We start from the raw sequence: 23,196 nt of genomic DNA on the forward strand, positions 1-23,196 counted from the left end.
TGGGGCAGCTGCCGCTTTGGGGCGAAAATGTATAAAAGAAGAAAATGCCGCAAAACCTGGCTACCCCTTTTCTCTGTTGTCCAGTTGCCTCATCCTGACCAATTTAAGGCATTTAAAGCTCCAAAGCATTGCTAGCTTTACTGCTGGCGGGAGCTTCGTGCACTAATGTTGCGAGCCGATGGACTCGAGGTCTTTCGGCAGCCAGGCTCCGTTTTCAGCTGATATGCCGCGCAGATTTCCTGCTGCTTTTTACAGGCCACTCACCCTCGGATGCCGACTTGCCTTCTCCTCACTTCAGTTACCACATCCCTTCATCCTGCACAACGGGGAAGTGTGGCGACAGACTGAACGGCATCCCCTTTGGATGTAGGTATACCTTCACGGCGTCTCTTTTCGTTCTCCTGACTCCACGACCAACACGCCAGGGTGGAGCTCAGGGAGACTAGACATTGCCCCCTGTTGGATACCGCCAGTACTTGCTGCTTGCACGGATTGCCCTTTGTTCGGCAAAGGTGGAGATTTCTTCGACTCCCTCCGTTGGGTGTCACTGGCCTTCACAGCGTCTCCATTTCATCTGGTGGCGACAGGGGACGGTTTGCCAGACGATGTCTTCCTGTTGAGTTTTACTGGTTCTGCATGCTCAGACTCCACCGTGCTCGGCCAAGCTGGATGTCTCTTGACCAACAGTGAGCGTAGACTGAAAGTTCCAAAGCACAGTCGAGCGCAGCAAGAGCGCACAACAGTCCATCAATTGTATTTAAACAGTGCCCTCGAGTCAATTAAATGCATTTCAACAGTGCCCGATTGTAAATCAAATGCATTTAAACAGTGCCCTAAGTTAAATCAAATGCATTTAAACAATGCCCTACAGTAAACCAAACGTTTTTGAACAGTGCTTTCTAGTAAATCAAATGCATTTAAATAGTGCCCTACAGTAAATGCAATGCATTTAAACAGTGACACAGTAAATCAAATGTATTTAAACAGGCGCTGCAATAAATCAAATGCGTTTAAACAGTGCCCTACCGGAAACGAAATGCATTTAAAAAGTGCCATGAAGTAAATCAAATGCATTCAAACAGTGCCCTACAGTGAGCCAAATATATTTAAATCGTGATTTATAGTAAATTAATTGCATTTAAACAGCGCCTGACAGTAAATCAAAAGTATTTAAATTTGCGCCCTAGAATAAATTAAATGCGTTTACACAGTGTCCGACACGAAATCAAACGCATTGAAACAATGCCCTACAGTAAGTCAAGTGCATTTAAACAGTGCCCGACAGCAAACTAAAGGCATTTAAATAGTGCCCTGCAGTAAATTAAATGCATTTAAACTGCCCGACAGCAAATCAAATGTATTTAAACAGTGCCCCAGAATACATCCAAAGTATTTAAACAGTGTACTGCAGTAAATCAAATATAATTAAATAGCGCACAACAGTCCATCAAATGTATTTAAACAGTGCCCCAGAATAAATACAAAGTATTTAAACAGTGTACTGCAGTAAATCAAATATAATTAAATAGCGCACAACAGTCCATCAAATGCATTTAAACATTGCCCTCGAGTCAATTAAATGCATTTAAACAGTGCCCTACAGTAAATCAAATGCATTTGAACAGTGGCCTAAAATAAATCAATTATATCTAAACGGTGCCAAATGTATTTAAACAGTTCTTTATAGTAAATTAAATGCATTTAAACAGTGCCGACAATAAATCAAATGTATTTAAACAGTGCCCCGACAGTCAATCAAATGCGTTTAAACACTGCACAAGAGTAAAACAAATACTTTTAAACAGTGCACCACAGTAAATTAAATGCATTTAAACAGTGCCCTACAGTAAATCAAATGCATTTAAACAGTGCCCTACAGTAAATCAAATGCATTTAAACAGTGCCCAACAGTAAATCAAATGCATTTTGTTCCCTACAGTAAACTAATTGCATTTAAACAGTGCCCGATACTCAAATGCATTTAAACATTGCCCTCCTGTAAATCAAAAGCATTTAAACAGTGTCCTACGTTAAATCAAATGCATTTAAACAGTGCCCTACAGTAAACCAAAAGCATTTAAACAGTGACATAGTAAATCAAATGATTTTAAACAGGCGCTACAATAAATCAAATGCAATTAAACAGTATCCTACAGTGAACTAAATGCATTTTAAAAATGCCCTGCAGTGAATCAAATGCATTCAAACAGTGCCCTACAGTATACGAAATGCTTTTAAACAGTTTCTGACAGTTAACTAAATGCATTTAAAGAGTGCCCAACACTCAAATGCAGATAAGTAGTGCCCTACAGTAAATTAAATGAATGTAAACAGTGCCCTGTTGTAAACCAAATGCGTTTAAATAGTGCGGCGAAGTAAATGAAATGCATTTAAACTGTGCCCTACAATAAATCAAACGCATTTTAACAGTGCCCATAGTAAATCAATGCATTTAAACAGTGCCCTACAGGAAATCAAATGCATTTATACAGTGCCCTACAGTAAACCAAATGCATTTAAACAGTGCCCTATAGTCAATCAAATGTATTTAAACAGTGCCCTACAGTCAAACGGACCTTATTTAAACAGAGCCTTACAGTAACACACCAATTAAAAGTGCCCTACTGTAATCGGACTTAAAATGTGCCCGATAATAAATCATGTTTTTAAACATTAAACGTGTTTATGTAAAGCGAATTGCTTTGGAGACCTAAAAAACAACTTTCCCGAGGCCAGTATATGCCCTTCCAAAAACTGAACGGGATCCAGCCAAAATAATACTGTTCCATATTTCTATCCAGCATATTAATTCTGCTCTATTTTAATATGCAGCCATATTACAACGGCTCCATATTAATACTGTTCCATATTAATACTCTTCCACATTAATACTGTTCCATATTAATACTGTTCCATATTCGTGCTGCTTCATTTTAAGACCGTTACAAATGAGTACTGTTCCATATTAATGTCCAGCATATAAACATTGTTCCATATTAATATTCGCTCATATTATAACTTTTCCATATTAGTAGTGTTCCATATTAATACTGTTCTATATGATTACTGTTACATATTAATATCCAGCCACGTTAACGCTGTTCCATGTTAGTACTGTTCCATATTACTATCTGGCCATTTTAATATCCGGCTATATTAACACTGTTCCATACTAATACAGTTCCATATTAACATCCAGCCACATTCCATATTAATAATAATTATCTTTGTCACAAGTAGTCTTACATTAACACAACAACGAAGATACTGTGAAAAGCCCTTCGTCGCCACATTCTGGCGCCTGTTCGGGTACACAGAGGGAGAATTCAGAATGTCCAATTCACCGAACAAGCACGTCTTTCGCGCCTTGTGGGAGGAAACCGGAGCACCCGCAGGAAATACACGCAGACACCGGGAGAACATGCAGGCTCCGCAACGAGAGTGACCCAAGCTAGGAATCAAATCTGGGACCCTGGAGCTGTGATGATATGGTTCCATATTAATACTGTTCCATATTAGTACTGTTCCATATTAATATTCAGCCATATCAATACTATTCCATATTAATACGGTTCCAAGTTAATATGCAGCCATATTAATACTGCTCCATATGAATAATGTTCCATATTAATATCCAGCCACATTAATGCTGTTCCATATCAATATGGTTCCATATTAATATGCAGCCAGATTAATACGTTTTTGCTCAATGCCTGCTATCCCGCCCCCCACATCGAGGTTGGACATGGCCCGACTTGCCCATAATGCTTTGTGCAAGAAAATATCACAGGCCACAGATGACTATATTATTAATAACTAGAATGGGGAAGTCCCGCCCTTCACGCTCTGGGAGGCCACGAAGGCTGTGATCAGGGGTGATATCATGGCCAAGAACGCACGTAGAGACAAGGTAGAGAGGGCGGCTAGGCGACAGTTGTGGACTCCATACTGGAGGTAGACAGGCGATACTCTGAGGGCCCGACCAAAGAACTCCTGGCGGAGAGGAAAAAGCTACAAATGGACTTTGATCTGCTCTCCACGAGGGAAGCATTGCAGCAACTCCGCCAGGTACGAGAGACCCTTTACGAACACGGAGATAAAGCCAGCCACTGCTGGTTCGCCAGCTGAGAAAGCAGGCAGCCACGGATGTAATAGCTCAGATTAGAAGCAGCAGACCGAATCCAGTGGCAGAGCCAAAAAATGTCTACGAGGCATTTGAGACCTTCTACCGGGGGCTATTCACCGACAAGCCCTCAGCTTAGGGATGAAACAGTTCATCGATGGATGGGACACGCCAGTTGTGAGACAGGCTGAAAATGGGACTGGAAGCACCAGTAAAACTGGGAGAAGGATAGCGCAGTGGTGAGCCCTCGTTCCTCATGGTCCCGCCCGCCCCACACATCCCTGTGACGATGGATGTGGCTGTCCTGCAACCCAGTTGTGTGTAGAAGCTGGGATTCGTCTTTCTGGAGCGCAGGAGGTTAGGGGGAATTTAAACAAGTCTTCAACGTCATAAACATTTTTTTTAATGATAGAAATGGATAGATCCTCTGCCCCCAATTGATCGACTGCATAAATCCCACCTTAGTTAGTGTCCCAATCCACCGGACTTTCCACAATACCATATCCAGCAATGCTCAGGAAGAATAATTGTTTTCCTATCCAGCCGACTGTTCTATATTGAAGAAGCTGGTGAACTTTAGAAGGACAATTCTGCCTTCCTATCCACACTGCTGTTCAGACATCAGTGCACAACGTCGAGATATACTTTGGACTGACTTTTCTGTGTCATTTTTGGCTCTATTGTTCATAAAAACAGATCAAGCTGAGCTGTACGAGATCTGCGTGTCCCCAGTGCACTCTGCTGAACACATCCAGATATAGTCTGGAGTAATATTTCGCTCTTCCGTTCTAACCTGGTGCTCCAACGGACACATGCACCTGCCCTGCAGCCGAACATGTATGTGTTTCATTTCCCAACCACTGTCCACACCCACTGACCCAAGCTGTACTTCAGAAGCCAATCTGCCTGTGCCATTCGCCTTGGATTGTTTCGAAATCCCACGTCAGGCTCGAATGCAGGTTACGATTCTTTATAGAATCATAGAATCCCTACAGAGCGGAAGGCGGGTCATTCGGCCCAACGAGTATGCACCAGCCCTTAGAAAGAGCAACCTATTTAAGCCCACACCGCCACCCTATCCACATTCTCGCAACCCAAACTAACCTAAAGGGCAATTTAGCACGGCGAATCCACCTGACTTGCACATATTTGGACTGTAGGAGGCAAACAGAGAACCCAGAGGAAACCAAGTCAGAGAAAGTGCAAACTCCACATGGACAGACATCCGAGTCTGGAATTGAACCTGGGTTGCTGGCGCGCTGAGGAAAGCGTGCAAACTACTGTGACACCGGATTGCAGCCTCCTGGACTCTGCACTGCACAGATTCACCGTGTAGGACAATCTCTGGGGTCTCTGACAGCCTCTTTTTTGTTTTACAATGAAATACACAGTTCTTAAAATTTAGAGTAGTCAATTATTTTTCCAATTTATGGTGGCTAATCCACCTACCTCTCACATCTTTGAGTTGTGGGATGAGACTCACGCAGAACCGGGGAGAATGTGCAAACTCCATGCGGCCAGGGACCCGGGGCCGGGGTCGCAATGTGGACTGGGAACTTAAGGAAATTAGGAGAGCAAAAACGGTACATGAAAGGATACAGGCAGGTAAAATGAACGAACGTCCTAAGTAATTTTACCAGCTCATTAAGTGTAAAAGGATAACTCGGGATATAGCCGGAAAACATGGGCTATCGCTTCTCGGCCTTTTGGTTCAGATCAAGTGTAGTATCTGTTCTTATCAGTTTAGTATCTGGTATGTCCCCTTCGGGGGACCGAATATTAAATTGATTTTTGGGACACGGAGATGGTTCAGGGGCTTTCTTGCTCCGCTCCAGGCATCAACCTGGTCTTGCAATGTTTCCAGGAATGGTGCCTTCACCCCGCTTTGGGCACAAATAGTGCAAAAGCAGAAAATGGCGCAAAACCTGGCTTCCCCTCTTCTGTCTTGTCCAGTTGTCTCATCCTGACCAATTAAAAAATTTTCAGGCTCCAGAGCATTGCTAGCTTTTCTGCTGTCGGGAGCTTCGCGCACTAATGTCGTGAGCCTATGGGCTCGCGGACTTGCGGCAGCCAGGCTCCGTTTTCAGCTGATATGCCAAACAGATTTCCTGCTGCTTTTTACAGGCCACTCACCCTCACCCTCGGATGCCGACTTGCCTTCTCCTCACTTCAGATACCACATCCCTTCATCCTGCACAACGGGGAAGTGTGGCGACAGACTGAACGGCATCCTGATTTGGATGTAGGTATACGTTCACGGCGTCTCTTTTCGTTCTCGTGACTCCACGACCAACACGCCAGAGTGGAGCTCAGGGAGACTAGACATTTCCCCCTGTTGGATTCCGCCAGTACTTGCTGCTTGCACGGATTGCCCTTTGTTCGGCAAAGGTGGAGATTTCTTCGACTCCCTCCGTTGGGTGTCACTGGGCCTTCACAGCGTCTCCATTTAATCTGGTGACGACAGGGGGCGGCTTGCCAGACGATGTCTTCCTGTTGTGTTTTACTGGTTCTGCATGCACAGACTCCACCGTGCTCGGCCAAGCTGGAGGTCTCTTGACCAACAGTGACCGTAGACTAAAAGTTCCAAAGCACGGTCGAGCGCAGCAAGGTGCTCCTGAATGTCGGTGGACGAGGAGGACAAGAGCCATAGCCGGAAAATATTGGCTATCGCTTCTCGGCCTTCTGGTTGAGATCAAGTGTAGTCTCATTTGATCGAGGGAAGCTGAGGATCTCGATGACGATCGTGGATTGGAGAACTCGGAGGGATTGAAGTCGTCAAAGATGAAACGTTTGGAGCCCGGCTGCTATTGGTGGATTTACATACTGGCCTAAACTTCTGGTTTAGGCCTAACGCCGATACAGTTCAGACCCAACGTACGAGCTATGGATGCAGCTGCATCCCGACAACCAGGCTGGGGAGTGCGAAACACTGTCCGAGTCACAGTGAAGAAAACGGAAGGAGAGTCACCTGTGGACCGGAAACACTTCGTGAAGAGAGTACTGCTCGAGTGTTGTGGGTTTAAAGCAACAGAGATCTTCTGCTTGCAAAACTTCCCCAAGAATGGTTTCTTTGATGTCACCTTCAAGAGCGTCGCAGCGTGCATCAAATTCTTGAACGTCTTCAAGGAAAAAGGTAACCAGAGTCCCTTGTCGATCCTGACTGCGGAGCCTCTGTTTACGCTACCGGCACAGCGAAATCGGGTTGTTACACTGCACACATACAACCCCCACGTCCCTGTGTCTGATGTGCTCACGTTCCTCGCCAGGTACGCTGAGCTGAAAAGTGACAGCGTGCAAGTGAAAGACACCTTTGGCATCTGGACAAGTGAGCACCAGGTCAAGGTGACCCTAAGAACGGACAGCAACGGAGCCATCCTGCATCCCCCCTCCAATTTCGCTATTGGAGTAAATCGTGGCTACCTCTACTACGTGGGACAGCCACGAGTATGCCACACCTGTGGCAAAACGGGGCATGTTGCCGCAAACTGCAGTGTGACCTTCTGCAAGAACTGCAGGCAGGAGGGACACATGACTAAGGACTGCAAGGAAGACACGTGCTGCAACCTGTGTGGGGAGGCGGCCATCTTTACAGGGCCTGCCCGAAACGCGGGGCGACATATGCACAGATCATCAGCAGCGGAGTCAAAAAGGCGACCAGAGAGGAGGTGCATACACCCTCCACCGAAAAAGACACCACGGTTCAGAATGAGGAAAAGCAACAGAAGGGCCCCCAACAAAAAGAGGAGGCCCCAGCACCTCCTGACAACCCAACCCCAGCCCCATCTGATGAGGTACACTCAATGGAAGAGGAAGAGGATGGGACAAAGAATAAAGAGCCCTGGGAAACCGTGAACAGGGACAAACGAAAGAGAAAACAAAAAAACAAACTGAAGAACCCCCTGAGGGGTAGTGGCAAAAAGCGACACCTCTCAGCCGGCGGACTTAGTGCCGACACCTCATCCGATGAGGGAAAACAGGACAAGAATCGGCCTCAGATAAAGAGGCAAAGCACCAACGTGGAACGGAAGGCACAGACCCCCCAGACCACCGACCGGGAAGAAAACAAGGTCACAGACCATCCCCCGATAGCAACGAGCAGCAACAACCCAGGTGAAGACCGGCCTGCAACCCCAACACCTACTGACTGCCACGACGAACCCCAGGGCTACACCACCCCCCCCCCCCCCCCAATGCATCTGCATCAAATTCACGGGGCCAGTACGGACCAAAACAGTTTTCTCAGCCCTGCAACTGTGCTAAAGTTTGCGAGCACCACCGGCATGCTGGGGAACATCGAACAGCTGGAACAGCCAACTGTATAGACTCTGGACTCTTGAGACTGGTAAATCTACCTTTTTATAATGGGTTTAAAAATTGCATCCATAAATGTGCGAAGCATCAAAGATACTTCGCAGTGTGTAGCCACACTCAACTATTTGGCAAATGTAAAAGCTGACCTACTGTTCCTGCAGGAGTGCGGAATTGCGCACCTCAGCAACTACAGGCACTGGTCGAGCTGGTGGCCCCACGGGCCATCCATCTGGTCAGGAGGAAACGACTGCCGCTACTCCGGCCTGGGTATTCTGCTGCGGGGAGGCAACTTCACCATCTCCGACGTTAAGGAGGTGGTGGGCGGGCGCCTCCTCGTAGCAGACGTGAAATACAAAAACACCCCTCTCAGACTTATTAATGTGTACGCCCCGGCCGTAAAAAGTGAGCGGCTGGCAGTTCTTCAGCAACTCCCACTGCTGTTGGCCACCTCCAAGCCGGTCATCCTAGGTGGTGACTTCAACTGCATCATCGATGCGGCTGGACGATCCAGCAAAGCCGACAGCAAACTGGACGCTACGTCCAGACTCCTGATGGAAACGGTAAAAGACGCCAAGCTGCTCGACGTCTGCAGCAACCCTGCAGACGGCGCGCAGCGTAGATACACATGGTCACGGCCAGACGGGTCCGTCCGCTCCAGGATAGACTTCTTTTTTGTGTCCCGAGCTTTCACGGTCAGGTCCACTGACGTAACGCCGGTGTTCTTCTCTGACCACTGCCTCTTACTGGCCGACTGCCACCTGCAGGAAGATCAGGGGGAAGGCAGGGGGACGTGGAAGCTAAATGTAAAACTGCTGACCCCTGAGAACATCGAGGAACTTAGGAGGGATTACAAAGGTTGGAGAACCGTGAAACCCCTCTTTGAGGCCCCACATCTCTGGTGGGAAGCAATCAAGGGGAATATCAAGAGGTTTTTCATCCTCAAGGGCGTTGAAAAGGTAAGAGAGAGACGAGGGGTCATGTCCAGGCTCCAGAAAAGTATGCAAAATTTGCTCCAGCTGCAGTCGATGGGGGTGGATGTCAAGGAGGATCTCCAAGAGGTGAAGAGCCAGCAAGCCTCGCTCTACACCTCGGAGGCCTCCAAGGTTATCTTCCGTTCCAGAGTCCGCTCCGTGGAGCAGGACGAAAAGTGCTCACGCTTCTTCTTCCAAAAGGTGCACAGAGAGACCTCTGTGATCAGCAGCCTGAAGGAAGAAGATGGCTCTGAAAAGTCATCGCAGTCTGACATCCTGAGGATCAGCCAATCCTTTTATGCCGGACTGTATGACCTGAAGCCAACAGATAGCACTGTTTCCCAGACCTTCCTGTCGACTATCACGGAGGTCATAGGCGACAGCGAGCTGGAAAACCTGGACAAACCACTAACTCTGGACGAGCTGACAAAGGCCGTCAAGTCCTTCGAGACGAGCAAAACTCCCGGAAGCGACGGCTTACCGGTTGAGTTGTATTCGGCTCTGTGGGACTGGATGGGCCCAGACCTGCTGGAAGTGTACGAGAGTATGCTTCTGCAAGGCAGCATGTCAGAGTCCATGAGGAAAGGCATCATCACCCTCATCTACAAGCAGAAGGGGGAAAGGGAAGAAATTCGAAATTGGCGACCCATTTCACTGTTGAATGTGGATGAGAAAATTCTAGCTAAGTTCATCGCCAATCGGGTCAGGTCTGCTCTGGAGTCGGTGATCCACCCTGACCAGACCTGTGCTGTACCCGGCAGGAAGATCTCTGATAGCTTCGCGCTACTCAGGGATACGACCGCCTATGTGCAGAACAGAAGTGTGGACACCTGCCTCATCAGCCTTGACCAGGAGAAGGCTTTTGACAGAATATCGCACACCTACATGATGGATGTGCTCTCCAAAATGGGGTTTGGGGAGGGAATTCGCAATTGCATCAAACTGCTCTACACAACCATCTATAGCGCACTCTCAATCAATGGGTGGGAATCAGAAAAGTTCCAGATCAAATCCGGAGTCAGGCAGGGCTGCCCTCTCTCCTCTGCCCTTTTTGTGTGCTGCATAGAAACTTTTGCCGAGTCCATCAGGAGGGATCCGTGTATAAGAGGAGTGACGATCCCAGGCAGTGGAGGCATGCAAGTCAAGGCCTCCCTGTACATGGACGGCGTGGCCGTCTTCTGCTCGGATCCTGCGACTGTACGCAGGCTCTTGACCACCTGCGACCAGTTTGAACTGGCCTCTGGAGCCAAGGTAAACCGTGGCAAGAGCGAGGCCATGTTCTTTGGGAACTGGGCCGACCGGTCCTTTGTCCCCTTCACTGTCAGGTCAGATTACCTGAAGGTGCTGGTGATATGATTCGGAGCTGCTCGGGCGTGCACCAAAAACTGGGAGGAGCAGGTAAGGCAGAAACTGGGCTGGTGGGAGCAACGCTCCCTCTCCATTGTGGGCAAAACCCTGGTCATCAGGTGTGAGGTACTCTCGGTGCTACTGTACATGGCGCAGGTCTGGCCCATAACCTGACCCTACGCCACAGAATTCACCCGGGCTCTCTTCAAATTTATCTGGCGATCCAAGATGGACCGTGTCCGAAGGGACACCATGTACAAACCTCTGGAGAAGGGAGGGCGGAACGTACTCAACGCCTCCCTCATCCTGTTGGCACCTTTGTGTCCAGCTGCATCAATCTGTGCGTGGACCCCTAGTATGCAAACACCAAGTGTCACTACATACTGAGGTTCTACCTGTCATCGGTGTTACGAAGGATGGGCCTGGCCTCATTGCCGCGGAACGCTCCAAGTAGTTGGACCGTACCGTACCACCTGTCCTTCGTGGAAAAGTTTTTGAAGGAAAACACCTTTGACCACAAGGCAATGAAGCAGTGGTCAACACGTAATGTCCTCGAGCCACGAGTATGTCACACCTGTGGCAAAACGGGGCATGTTGCCACAAACTGCAGTGTGACCTTCTGCAAAAACTGCAGGCAGGAGGGACACATGACTCAGGACTGCAAAGAAGACAAGTGCTGCAACCTGTGTGGGGAGGCCGGCCATCTTTACAGGGCCTGCCCGAAACGCGGGGCGACATATGCACAGATCATCAGCAGCGGAGTTAAAAAGATGATCAGAGAGGAGGTTCATACACCCTCCACCGAAAAAGATACCACGGCACAGAATACGGAAAAGCAACAGAAGGGCCCTCAACAAATAGGGGAGGACCCAGCACGCACTGACAACTCAACCCCAACCTCATCTGACAGGGAGCACTCAATGGAAGAGGATGGGACAAAGAACAAAGAGCCCTGGGAAACAGTGAACAGGGACAAACGAAAGAGAAAACAAAAAAACAAACTGAAGAACCCCATAATGGGGAGTGGCACAAAGCGACACCTTTCAGCCAGCGGACTTAGTGCCGAAACCTCCTCCGGCGAGGGTAAACAAGCCAAGGATCGGCCTCAAATAAAGAGGCAAAGCACCAACGTGGAACGGGAGGCACAGACCCCCCAGACCACAAACCGGGAAGAAAATAAAACCCGCCGAGACAATCAACCCCTGGCACATGGGAACACCAATATGACCAACGGCCACCAAACGCCGGACATCGAAAACAAGGTCACAGACCAACCCCGGAAAGGAACAAGAAGCAACAACCCAGGCGAAGACCGGCCTGCAACCCCAACACCAACTGACTGCCACAACGGACGCCAGGGCTACACTCCCCCCCCCCCTCAATACATCTGCACCAGGTTCACTAGCCAGTGCGGACCAGGACAGTTTTCTCAGCCCTGCAACTGTGCAACAGTTTGCGAGCACCACCGGCATGCTGGGGAACATCCAACAGCTGGAACAGCCAACTGTATAGACTCTGGACTCTGAGACTGGTAAATCGACCTTTTTATAATGGGTTTTAAAATTGCATCCATTAATGTGCGAAGCATCAAAGATACTTCGCGGTGTGGAGCCACACTCAACAATTTGGCAAATGTAAAAGCTGACCTACTGTTCCTGCAGGAGTGTGGAATTCCGCACCTCAGCAACTACAGGCGCTGGTCGAGCTGGTGGTCCCACGGGCCATCCATCTGGTCAGGAGGAAACGACTGCCGCTCCTCCGGCCTGGGTATTCTGCTGCGGGGAGGCAACTTCACCATCTCCGACGTTAAGGAGGTGGTGGGCGGGCGCCTCCTCGTAGCAGACGTGAAATACAAAAACACCCCTCTCAGACTTATTAATGTGTTCGCCCCGGCCGTAAAAGGTGAGCGGTTGGCAGTCCTTCAGCAACTCCCACTGCTGTTGGCCACCTCCAAGCCGGTAATTCTGAGCGGTCACTTCAACTGCATCATCGATGCAGCTGAACGATCTGGCAGAGCCGACACAAACTAGACGCGACGTCCAGACTCCTGATGGAAACGGTAAGAGACGCCAAGCTGCTCGACGTCTGCAGAAACTCTGCAGACGGAGCGCAGCGCAGATACGCATGATCACGGCCAGACGGGTCCGTCCGCTCCAGGATAGACTTCTTCTTTGTGTCCCGTGCTTTCACGGCCATGTCCAAGATGTATGGCCGGTGTTCTTCTCTGACAACTTCCTCCTGCTGGCCGACTGCCACCTGCTGGAAAACCAGGCTGCAGGCATGGGGACATGGAAGCTGAATGTAAAACTGCTGACCCCTGAGAACCTCGAGGAACTCGAGAGGGATTACAAAGGTTGGAGTACCGTGAAACCCCTCTATGAGGCTCCACATCTCTGGTGGGAAGCAATCAAGGGGAATATCAAGAGGTTTTTCATCCTCAAGGGCGTTCAAAAGGCGAGAGAGAGATACGAGGGGATCATGTCCAGGCTCCAGAAAAGTATGCAGAATTTGCTCCAGCTGCAGTCGATGGGGTTGGATGTCGAGGAGGATCTCCAAGAGGCGAAGAGCCAGCAAGCCTCGCTCTACACCTCGGAGGCCTCCAAGGTTATCTTCCGTTCCAGAGTCCGCTCCGTGGAGCAGGATGAAAAGTGCTCACGCTTCTTCCTCCAAAAGGTGCACAGAGAGACCTCTGTGATCAGCAGCCTGAAGGAAGAAGATGGCCCTGAAAAGTCTGACGTCCTGAGGATCAGCCAATCCTTTTATGCCGGACTGTATGACCTGAAGCCAACAGATAGCACTGATTCCCAGACCTTCCTGTCGACTATCACGGTGGTCTTAGGCGAGCTGGAAAACCTGGACAAACCACTAACTCTGGATGAGCTGACAAAAGGCCGTCAAGTCCTTTGAGACGAGTAAGACTCCCGGAAGCGACGGCTTACCGGTTGAGTTGTATTCGGCTCTGTGGGACTGGATGGGCCCAGACCTACTGGAAGGGTACGAGAGTATGCTTCTGGAAGGCAGCATGTCAGAGTCCATGAGGAAAGGCATCATCACCCTCATCTACAAGCAGAAGGGGGAAAGGGAAGAAATTCGAAATTGGCGACCCATTTCACTGTTGAATGTGGATTCCAAAATTCTAGCCAAAGTCATCGCCAATCGGGTCAAGTCTGCTCTGGAGTCGGTGATCCACCCTGACCAGACCTGTGCTGTTCCCGGCAGGAAGATCTCTGAGAGCCTCGAGCTACTCAGGGATACGATCGCCTGTGTGCAGGACAGGAGGGTTGTCACATGCCTCATCAGCCTTGACCAGGAGAAGGCTTTTGACAGAATATCGCACACCTACATGATGGATGTGCTCTCCAAAATGGGGTTTGGGGAGGGAATTCGCAATTGGATCAAACTGCTCTACACAAACATCTATAGCGCAGTCTCAATCAATGGGTGGGAATCAGAAAAGTTCCAGATAAATCCGGAGTCAGGCAGGGCTGCCCTCTCTCCTCTGCCCTTTTTGTGTGCTGCATAGAACCTTTTGCCGAGTCCATCAGGAAGGATCCGGGTATAAGATGAGTGACGATCCCAGGCAGTGGAGGCATACAAGTCAAGGCCTCCCTGTACATGGACGACGTTGCCGTCTTCTGCTCGGATCCTGCGTCTGTGCGCAGGCTCTTGACCACCTGCGACCAGTTTGAACTGGCCTCGGGAGCCAAGGTAAACCATGGCAAGAGCGAGGCCATGTTCTTTGGGAGCTGGGCCGACCGGCCCTTCGTCCAATTCACTGTCAGGTCAGATTATCATGGGATATGGTTCGGAGCTGCTGGGGCATGCACCAAAAACTGGGAGGAGCGCATAGCCAAGGTAAGACAGGAACTGGGCTGGAGGGAGCAACGCTCCCTCTCCATTGCGGGCAAAACCCTGGTCATCAGGTGTGAGGTGCTCTCGGTGTTACTGTACGTGGCGCAGTTCTGTCCCTACGCCACAGCAGTCACCCGGGCCAACTTGAAATTCATCTGGAGATCCAAGATGGACCGTGTCCGAAGGAAGGAGATGGCTCTGTAAAGTCATCGCAGTCTGACATCCTGAGGATCAGCCAATCCTTTTATGCCGGACTGTATGTCCTGAAGCCAACAGATAGCACTGTTTCCCAGACCTTCCTGTCGACTAACACGGAGGTCTTAGGCGACAGCGAGCTGGAAAACCTGGACAAACCGCTAACTCTGGATGAGCTGACAAAGGCCGTCAAGCCCTTCGAGACGAGTAAGACTCCCGGAAACCTCTGGAGAAGGGAGGGCGGAACGTACCCAACGCCTCCCTCATCCTGTTGGCCACTTTTGTGTCCAGCTGCATCAAGCTGTGCGTGGACCCAAAATATGCAAACACCAAGTGTCACTACATACTGAGGTTCTACCTGTCCCCCGTTTTACGAAGGATGATCCTGGCCTCAGTGCCGCAGAACGCTCCAAATCGTTGGACCGTTCCGTACTACCTGTCCTTCGTGGAAAGGTTTTCGAAGAAAAACACCTTTGACCACAAGGCAATGAAGCAGAGTTCAGCACGTAATGCCCTCGAGGCCCTCAGGGAAACGGAGAACGTGGAGGACGTTGGATGGTTCGCTGAGCAGACTGCCAGAGTCGTCTCGCAGAACGCCTCATCACCAGAACTTTCAAACAAGCACCAAGACCTAGCTTGGCTGGTGGTGAGAAGGCTCTGCGCCAATGCACGCTGCCCTCGGAGTGGCTGTGTGGGAAATGAGACGGTCACACACCTCCTTGTGGAATGTGCCTTTGCAAAGAAGGTCTGGCGAGAGATGCAGTGGTATTTGTCAAGGTTTATCCCGAGCAGCTCTGTGACACAGGACTCTGTGCTCTACGGATTGTTTCCAGGGACACACACCGAGACAAATATCAACTGCTGCTGGAAGGTCATCAACTCGGTAAAAGACGCTCTTTGGTCTGCCCGAAACTTGCTGATCTTCCAGTGCAAAGAATTGTCCTCGATCGAGTGTTGCAGACTGGCACATTCCAAGGTCCAGGACTACGTGCTGAGGGACGCACTCAAGCTTGGGGCAGCTGCCGCCAAGGCGCAATGGGGAAAGACCACTGTGTAAGGTCCTTCCAGCAAATGTACACCGAGGGCCGGGTAACAGTGTAAAACCCCTCGGTCTGGGCAACCAACACTCCAATGTATAAAAGAAACATGACGATGTAAATATTTAAGAAGGAATTGTAATGTAAAGAGTGATATGTGTATAATAAGATCAAAATTGAATGAAAGAAAGTCAAGGCAATGTGTAACTCTGACGGAAATGTAGTCAAGACAATTCGAAATGCTCTGTAATGCTCATGATAAATTTTATTAATAAAGTATATTTTTTTGAATAACATTTAAAAAAAAAAATCTGTTCTTATCAGTATAATATCTGATGTGTCCTCTATCTGGGGACCGAATATTAAATTGAATTTAAGATTCGGAGATCGTGCAGGGGCTTGCTCCTAACACTCCACGCATCGACCTGGTCTTGCCATGCTTCCGGGAATGGTGCCTTCACCCCGCTTTGGTGAGCAAAGGTGCGAAGGCAGAAAATGGCGCAAAACCTGCCTTCCCCTTTTCTGTCTTGTCTAGTTATCTCATCCTGACTAATTTAAGGCCTTTCAGGCTCCAAAGCATTGCTAGCTTTTCTGCTGGCGGGAGCTTCGTGCACTAATGTTGCGAGCCGGTGGACTCGCGGACTTTCGGCAGCCAGGCTCCGTTTTCGGCTGATATGCGCACAGATTTCCTGCTGCTTTTTACAGGCCTCTCACCCTCACCCCCGGATGCCGACTTGCCTTCTCCTCATTTCACTGACCAAAGCCCTTCATCCTGCACAACAGAGAAGTGTGGCGACAGACTGAACGGCATCCTGATTTGGATGTAGGTGTACCTTCACGGTGTCTCTTTTCATTCTCCTGACTCCACGACCAACACGCCAGGGTGGAGCTCAGGGGGACTAGACATTGCCCCCTGTTGGATTCCGCCAGTACTTGCTGCTTGCACGGATTGCCCTTTGTTCGGCAAAGGTGGAGGTTTCTTCGATTCCCTGCGTTGGGTGTCACTGGGCCTTCACAGCGTCTTCTTTCCTTCTGGTGACGACAGTGGAAGGCGTGCCAGACGATGTCTCCCTGTTGTGTTTTTCTGGTTCTGCATGCACAGACTCCACAGTGCTCGGCCAAGCTGGAGATCTCTTGACCAACCATGACCGTAGACTAAACGTTCCAAAGCACAGTCGAGCGCAGCAAGGTGCACCTGAATGTTGGTGGGCGAGGAGGACAAGAGCCGTAGCCGGGAAATATGGGCTATCGCTTCTCGGCCTTTTGGCTATGATCAACAGTATATTGGATCAAGAGAAGCTGAGAATTGTGATGTAGATTGGAGAACACAGAGGGATTGAAGTCGTCAAAGAGAAAACGTTTGGAGCTCGGCTGCTATTGGTGGATCTACATGCTGGGCTAAGCTTCTGGTTTAGGCCTAATGCCGATACAGTTTAGACTCAACGTATGAGCTATGGCTGCAACTGCATCCCGACCACCAGGCTGGGGAGTGCGAAACACTGTCCGAATCACAGCGAAGAAGGCGGAAGGGGAGTCACCTGTAGACCGAAACTTCTTCGTGAAGCGGGTGCTGCTCGAGTGCTGCGGGGTTCAAGCAACAGATATCTTCTGCTTGCAAAACCTCCCCAACAATGGATATTTTGATGTCACCTTCAAGAGTGTTGCAGCGTGCATCAAATTCTTGAACGTGTTCAAAGAAAAGGGCAAGCAAAGTCCCCTGTTTATCCTGACTGCGGAGCCTCTTTTTACGTTACCGTCGCAGCAAAACCGGGTTGTTACACTGCACACGTACAAGCCCCACGTCCCCGTGTCTGATGTGCTCACGTTCCTCGCCAGGTACGCTGAGCTGAAAAGTGACAGCGTGCAACTGATGGACACCTTTGGCATCTGGACAAGTGAGCACCAGATCAAGGTGACTCTGAGAACAGAGGGCGGCCGAACCATCCTGCAACCCCCCTCCAGTTCCGCCATTGGAGTAAATCGTGGCTACCTCTACTACGTGGGACAGCCACGAGTATGCCACACCTGTGGCAAAATGGGGCATGTTGCCGCCAACTGCAATGTCACCTTCTGTAAAAACTGCAGGCAGGAGGGACACATGACTAAGGACTGCAAGGAAGACAAGTGCTGCAACCTGTGTGGGGAGGCCGGCCATCTGTACAGGGCCTGCCCGAAACGCGGGGCGACATATGCACAGATCATCAGCGGCAGAGTCAAAAAGGCGACCTCAGAGGAGGTTGATGCCACCTTCATCGACAAAGACACAACAGCGCAGAATGTGTAAAAGCACCAGAAGGGCCCTCAACAAAAAGGGGAGGCCACAGCACGCCCTGACAATACAACCCCAACCTCATCTGACGAGGAACACTCAATGGAAGAGGATGGAACGAAGATTCAAGAGGAATAAAAGGTGAACAACATTAAACCAGCTGTACCGCTCCGTGGAAATCTCAGAGACAACCCCAGACAATGAGGCGCTGAGATGAATGTGTGTTTAAAAGGTGCGGGATGCAGAATGTGCCGGTGAAAAGGCGGCTGCACCTTTCCGCTGTGTCTGTCAATGAATTAAAGACTCAAATCCCTCTCTGTCTCAAACCTCTGTCAGTGTGGCTGATTCAACTGCTTCAAGGCTGCCGCCAGCTGGTGGTTCACAGCCGCTGCAGGCGCTGCTCTGCGGCCAGAGAGACGTCGGCGGCTGCTTCCCGTCCCGGCCGCCAGAGGGCGTGGGTCACTCTCCCAGAAGCCGATGCTGCTTCCGCTCCTCCCAGTATCACCTCCTGTCCGCAGCCCGGCCCGGCCGCTGCTTGTTGGCGGAACATCCGGTTCCCGGTGTTGGGCGGGGCATCCGCCATGTTGCCGTGACGTCACCTCTCCACCCACCGGTTATTTCACAGAAAAGAGGAAGAAGCGGCTGCTGGGAAACGGGGGAGTTGACTTAAATTCAGAGCCGCCCCCAGGAAATGAATTAAAATAAAATCAACAGGTCATTTCATAACCCAGTGACGGCTGCGGGACTGCGCATGCGCCGCCGCATCCCCCAGAGTGCGGCCAGAGGAGCCCAGGTTTGAAAAATAAATCAAATTGTCAAAAACAGATCAAAACTGGAATCGAAGCTTCAGAACCGAGAAGGAAGAGGAATTCAGACGGGAGAGGATGCGAGTAATTATAATCATCAGATGCAAATTAAAATTCAAACATGCGCCTGTGCTCATGTGCGGAGGGGCTTTCCCCCAGAGGACAGCGCGCGGGCCATCACCTCAATGAAGCCGTTTCCCCTGGCAACTCAAGATTGCCGCCGGCCGTCTCCCCGGCAACTCAAAATGGCGCCGGCCGTCACACCGAGCAGCTCAAGATGGCCGCCATCCTCAGGCTGTGGTTGTGGCGCAGGCGCAGTGGCGACTCCTGCAGCCCATTGTCCAGATTGGATGGAGCAGGAGATGGACAACAATTCCCTAAGGCAGAGACTGGCCAATGGCAGCATCTTTATTGACAAAACCAGTCCACATTGACTGAGCTTCAGCTCAATCTCAACGATGGCCGTTGACCAGCTCCACATTGAAACCACCGCGCCATCCACGGTGAAAAGTCCTTCTTACAAAGTAGACGTCTATCCTGAGATTGGACATTGCCCGTGACCCACAATATAACAGAAATTCCAAACTCAAATCACACGCAATGTGACAAAGGGCCACCCAGGCACAACACCAGAGTTTGGTTTGACCAACACCAATGTGTGTTTGATTCTGGTGGCACGCACTCCGACCTGGTGTGCGATCATTCTGAGGCAGAGAGACATCAGGATAACATCAGACGAAACATTGTGCCTTTTAATCTCTCTCCCTCTGACAGTCCCCGAGCAGGTACAACACGGCCATTAGACAGCCATTCAGGTTGGGTGGATTGGCCATGAAAAACTGCCCGTTAATGTCCAAGTGTGTGCAGGTTCGGTTACTGGGTTATTGCGGTCGAGGGGGGAGGGCGGGGGAGTGGAACTCGGTACAGTACACTTTCGGAGGGTTGGCGTAGACTCAATGGGCCAAATGGCTTCCTTCTGTAATTGGAGTCATAAAATCATACAGCACAGAAAGGGCCATTCGGCCCATTGCGCTTGTGCGGGTCATAAATGAACAACTAACCATTCTAATGCCGTTTTCCAGGACTTGGCCCATAGCCTTCTATGCCGTGTAGGAATTCCATGTGATTCCATAAAATGTGCTCTTGATATCCATGATGGATTCTACTTCCACTTCAATGTCAGGCAGTATATTCAGGACAATAGTCACTGACTACATTAATACAATTCCTCAGTCACCTCTGTCGCAAAACTATCGACAACCGCTTCATCAGTGACCTTCCCTCCATCATAAGATCGCTGATAATTGCACAATCTTCAGCACCATACACAACTCCTCAGACAATGAAATGGAAAATGTGATCATACGAAGCAGGTCAGGCAGCATCTATGGAGATACAAACAAATTACTTGAGTTATATGACACAGGAGTGCATCAGAAGCTCAGCAGATTGATTCTTGGGAGGGAAGATTGTCGCCTTGGAGAGATTGGGTTGACAGCACCTGCATTCACTAGAATTGAGAAGAATGGGAGGGAATCGAATTGAACCGTATAAAAAACTGACAGTGCTGGAGAGGCTGGATGCAGGGATGTTCGTTATTCTGGTTGGGGGCTGGGGAAGAGGAAGGTGTCACTGCAAATTGTTTCCTTCAAATAGTCACCCAATGCCCTCTTGAGTGCCTCGATTCAAACCTTCCACCAATGTGCCAAGGGCAGCATGGTAGCCTTGTGGATAGCACAATTGCTTCACAGCTCCAGGGTCCCAGGTTCGATTCCAGCTTGGGTCCCTGTCTGTGCGGAGTCTGCACATCCTCCCTGTGTGTGCGTGGGTTTCCTCCGGGTGCTCCGGTTTCCTCCCACAGTCCAAAGATGTGCAGGTTAGGTGGATTGGCTATGATAAATTGCCCTTAGTGTCCAAAATTGCCCTTAGTGTTGGGTGGGGTTACTGGGTTATGGGGATATGGTGGTGGTGTTGACCTTGGGTAGGGTGCTCTTTCCAAGAGCCGGTGCACACTCGATGGGCCGAATGGCCTCCTTCTACACTGTAAATTCTACGAAAGCAAATTATTTTACTCCCATCATTCAAAGCTGATCCATTGTCCATCAAAAAAATCAATTGCTTCAACAAATGTACGGAAATATGATATCGTTTTGCGCTATTCATGACCATATTGTTATGGGCGAGGCGTTTTTAGAACCCGAAGATCTATCATGGAGTTCAACCAACCTCTCCCTTTAATGGATTTGTTGCTTTTCCTAGCACACGGCTTGTTCCCGAGGTGTAGGATTGCATTTATGGATACGTGGGTTTTTAAACACAAAACACTTTTATTCCATGAACTCAACTTAACATCTTAAATAAACATTGGATCTCTTAACACCCTTTTCTTCAAAGATAACTCAGAAAATATTGCAACAGTAAATAATTCCGAAAAATGTTCCTTCGAACTTCCAAAAGACTTAACACCTTCAAACAAAATCACATCAGGTTGAAGGCTTTACTTTAAATCACCCAAAATGATCCACGGATAGTCTTTCATGGCAGAGACCCAGCTCACTGTAAAGCACAGAAACACACAAGCTGCTTTTCAAACTGCAAACTTCTTGAAACACACAGACACACACAAGCTACTTTTTAAAACTGCAGCTCTTTGGAAACTCCGAGACACAGACACGCTCTTTTTCCAACTGCAAAACAAAACTGCAAAATGGCTGACCTGACCTCAGCTCCACCCACTCTCTGACATCACTGTTTTCTTAAAGGTACATTGCTTCAACATCCATGTCTTAAAGGTACTCTCACATGATAATGTCCTGTGCTTCTATGTTACACCGATATTGTATTTTGATCAGATCACTGGGGTTGTGTTATCTGGTCGAAGGTTTTTCCAGAAGGAAATCCGGTGGAGGAGAGGTTGCGACATTACAATTCTCTTGGGCAGACAGATTGCAATTGCAGGTAGGCTATTACTAGGCCAAGCATTACCCAGCCTCCTGTTTCTGACCCCGAAAACGTCTACCGCAGGGATAACCTGCCAGTTCTTGCCAGGTTGGGTGTAGTATCTATTAAACTATCAAGAAAAAGATTCTTACATTTACAAGTTCAGGACAATTACCAACACACCATCCCCTAGCCTAAAATCACATCAGTGGCATTGGAATGGGGAAGATTATTTATTCCTTAAAAAACAAACCCACAAATAACAAGTCAAATTTGTTATTGAAGTCAATGCCTGGACGATCATTTTCCAGCATCCCATAATCAGACGGGCATCCCCCAGAGCCGAAGGGTTAGACAAGCAAAGTGAAAGAGAATACATTATATTTAATGGAGTGTGTTTTGATACATAGAAGTGTCCCCAACAAAACTGGAGAGTAAGGAAGATGGAGGATATTCCTTCAGACACTATCGCAGAGGCAGACTTCTTTCAAAATATTAATAGTAAGTGTGGGAAACATTTGCAATAATTCTATACATGATTAAGGAGAATGAAATAAATAGTTAATTGGTCGATCATTTTTACAACACACTGTGGGACATGGTCTGTGTGGGTCATGTTGTTACAAATGGATCTTCCATCCTTTTTTTTAAAGAACAACTTGGAACAAAATGTCCTTGTCACTAGGTTATATATACGGTTGTAAAAAAAAACATGTGAAAAGTTCTCCCATATTCTTAGAGGTTTTGCCTTTCGCCATAGCTTATATTTTACCATTCTGACAATTCAGAAAAATAACAATAAATGTATAAATTTCCACTTTGCGCATTGTATCTCAATTAGAATTCCGTGAAGGTTTTGTGGCCAAATCCCGCGAAACCCCGTTGGCTTCATCAACAGACAGCCCCTCCCTACACCACCACCCCGACACTCGCTGACACACAGACAGAGCATCTGCTGTCAAAAATAACGGCCTTTGAGATCATGCGCTACATAATGTTCCAAGATGCAGCATGCAGTGGTGGCATTTCAGGCCTTAACACAGGGAGCATATTGAGGGCCTGGTTTGGAAGGATGGGGTTGAGGGGCAGAGGGGTAGTGGTGCAGTGCCCCAGGGTATAGTGTGATGCTGTCCACAGTTGTCTTCATAAGATACCGTAAATCATGCTCGATGGTTGGAAATATGAAGGCACGGATAGGGAATAAACAGAGAATGTGGCAGCCCTCAAATAGTAAAATTATTTGATTGAAAATTGACCAGGACGGGTAACAGAGTTTCATTGAATGGCTGTTGTTCAACAGAAGTCAAACATGTATTACTGTGTAAGTTCTGATATGCGGTCACTG

At 48.8% G+C, this 23,196-nt stretch overlaps 2 non-coding genes across 2 annotated transcripts; both read left to right on the forward strand.

Annotated features, from left to right (window-relative positions):
- The first annotated feature begins 5,813 nt into the window (after positions 1 to 5,813).
- Positions 5,814 to 6,003, forward strand: LOC140397887 (U2 spliceosomal RNA). The gene has a single exon (XR_011937310.1). It is a non-coding gene; the product is annotated as a U2 spliceosomal RNA (small nuclear RNA).
- A 10,111-nt stretch (positions 6,004 to 16,114) lies between these two features.
- On the forward strand, positions 16,115 to 16,298 carry LOC140397394 (U2 spliceosomal RNA). Its single transcript, XR_011936849.1, has one exon. It is a non-coding gene; the product is annotated as a U2 spliceosomal RNA (small nuclear RNA).
- The last annotated feature ends 6,898 nt before the right edge of the window (positions 16,299 to 23,196 follow it).

The sequence above is a fragment of the Scyliorhinus torazame genome, chromosome 20 (genome assembly GCF_047496885.1).
Source record: "Scyliorhinus torazame isolate Kashiwa2021f chromosome 20, sScyTor2.1, whole genome shotgun sequence".
NCBI classification, from domain to species: Eukaryota; Metazoa; Chordata; class Chondrichthyes; order Carcharhiniformes; family Scyliorhinidae; genus Scyliorhinus; species Scyliorhinus torazame.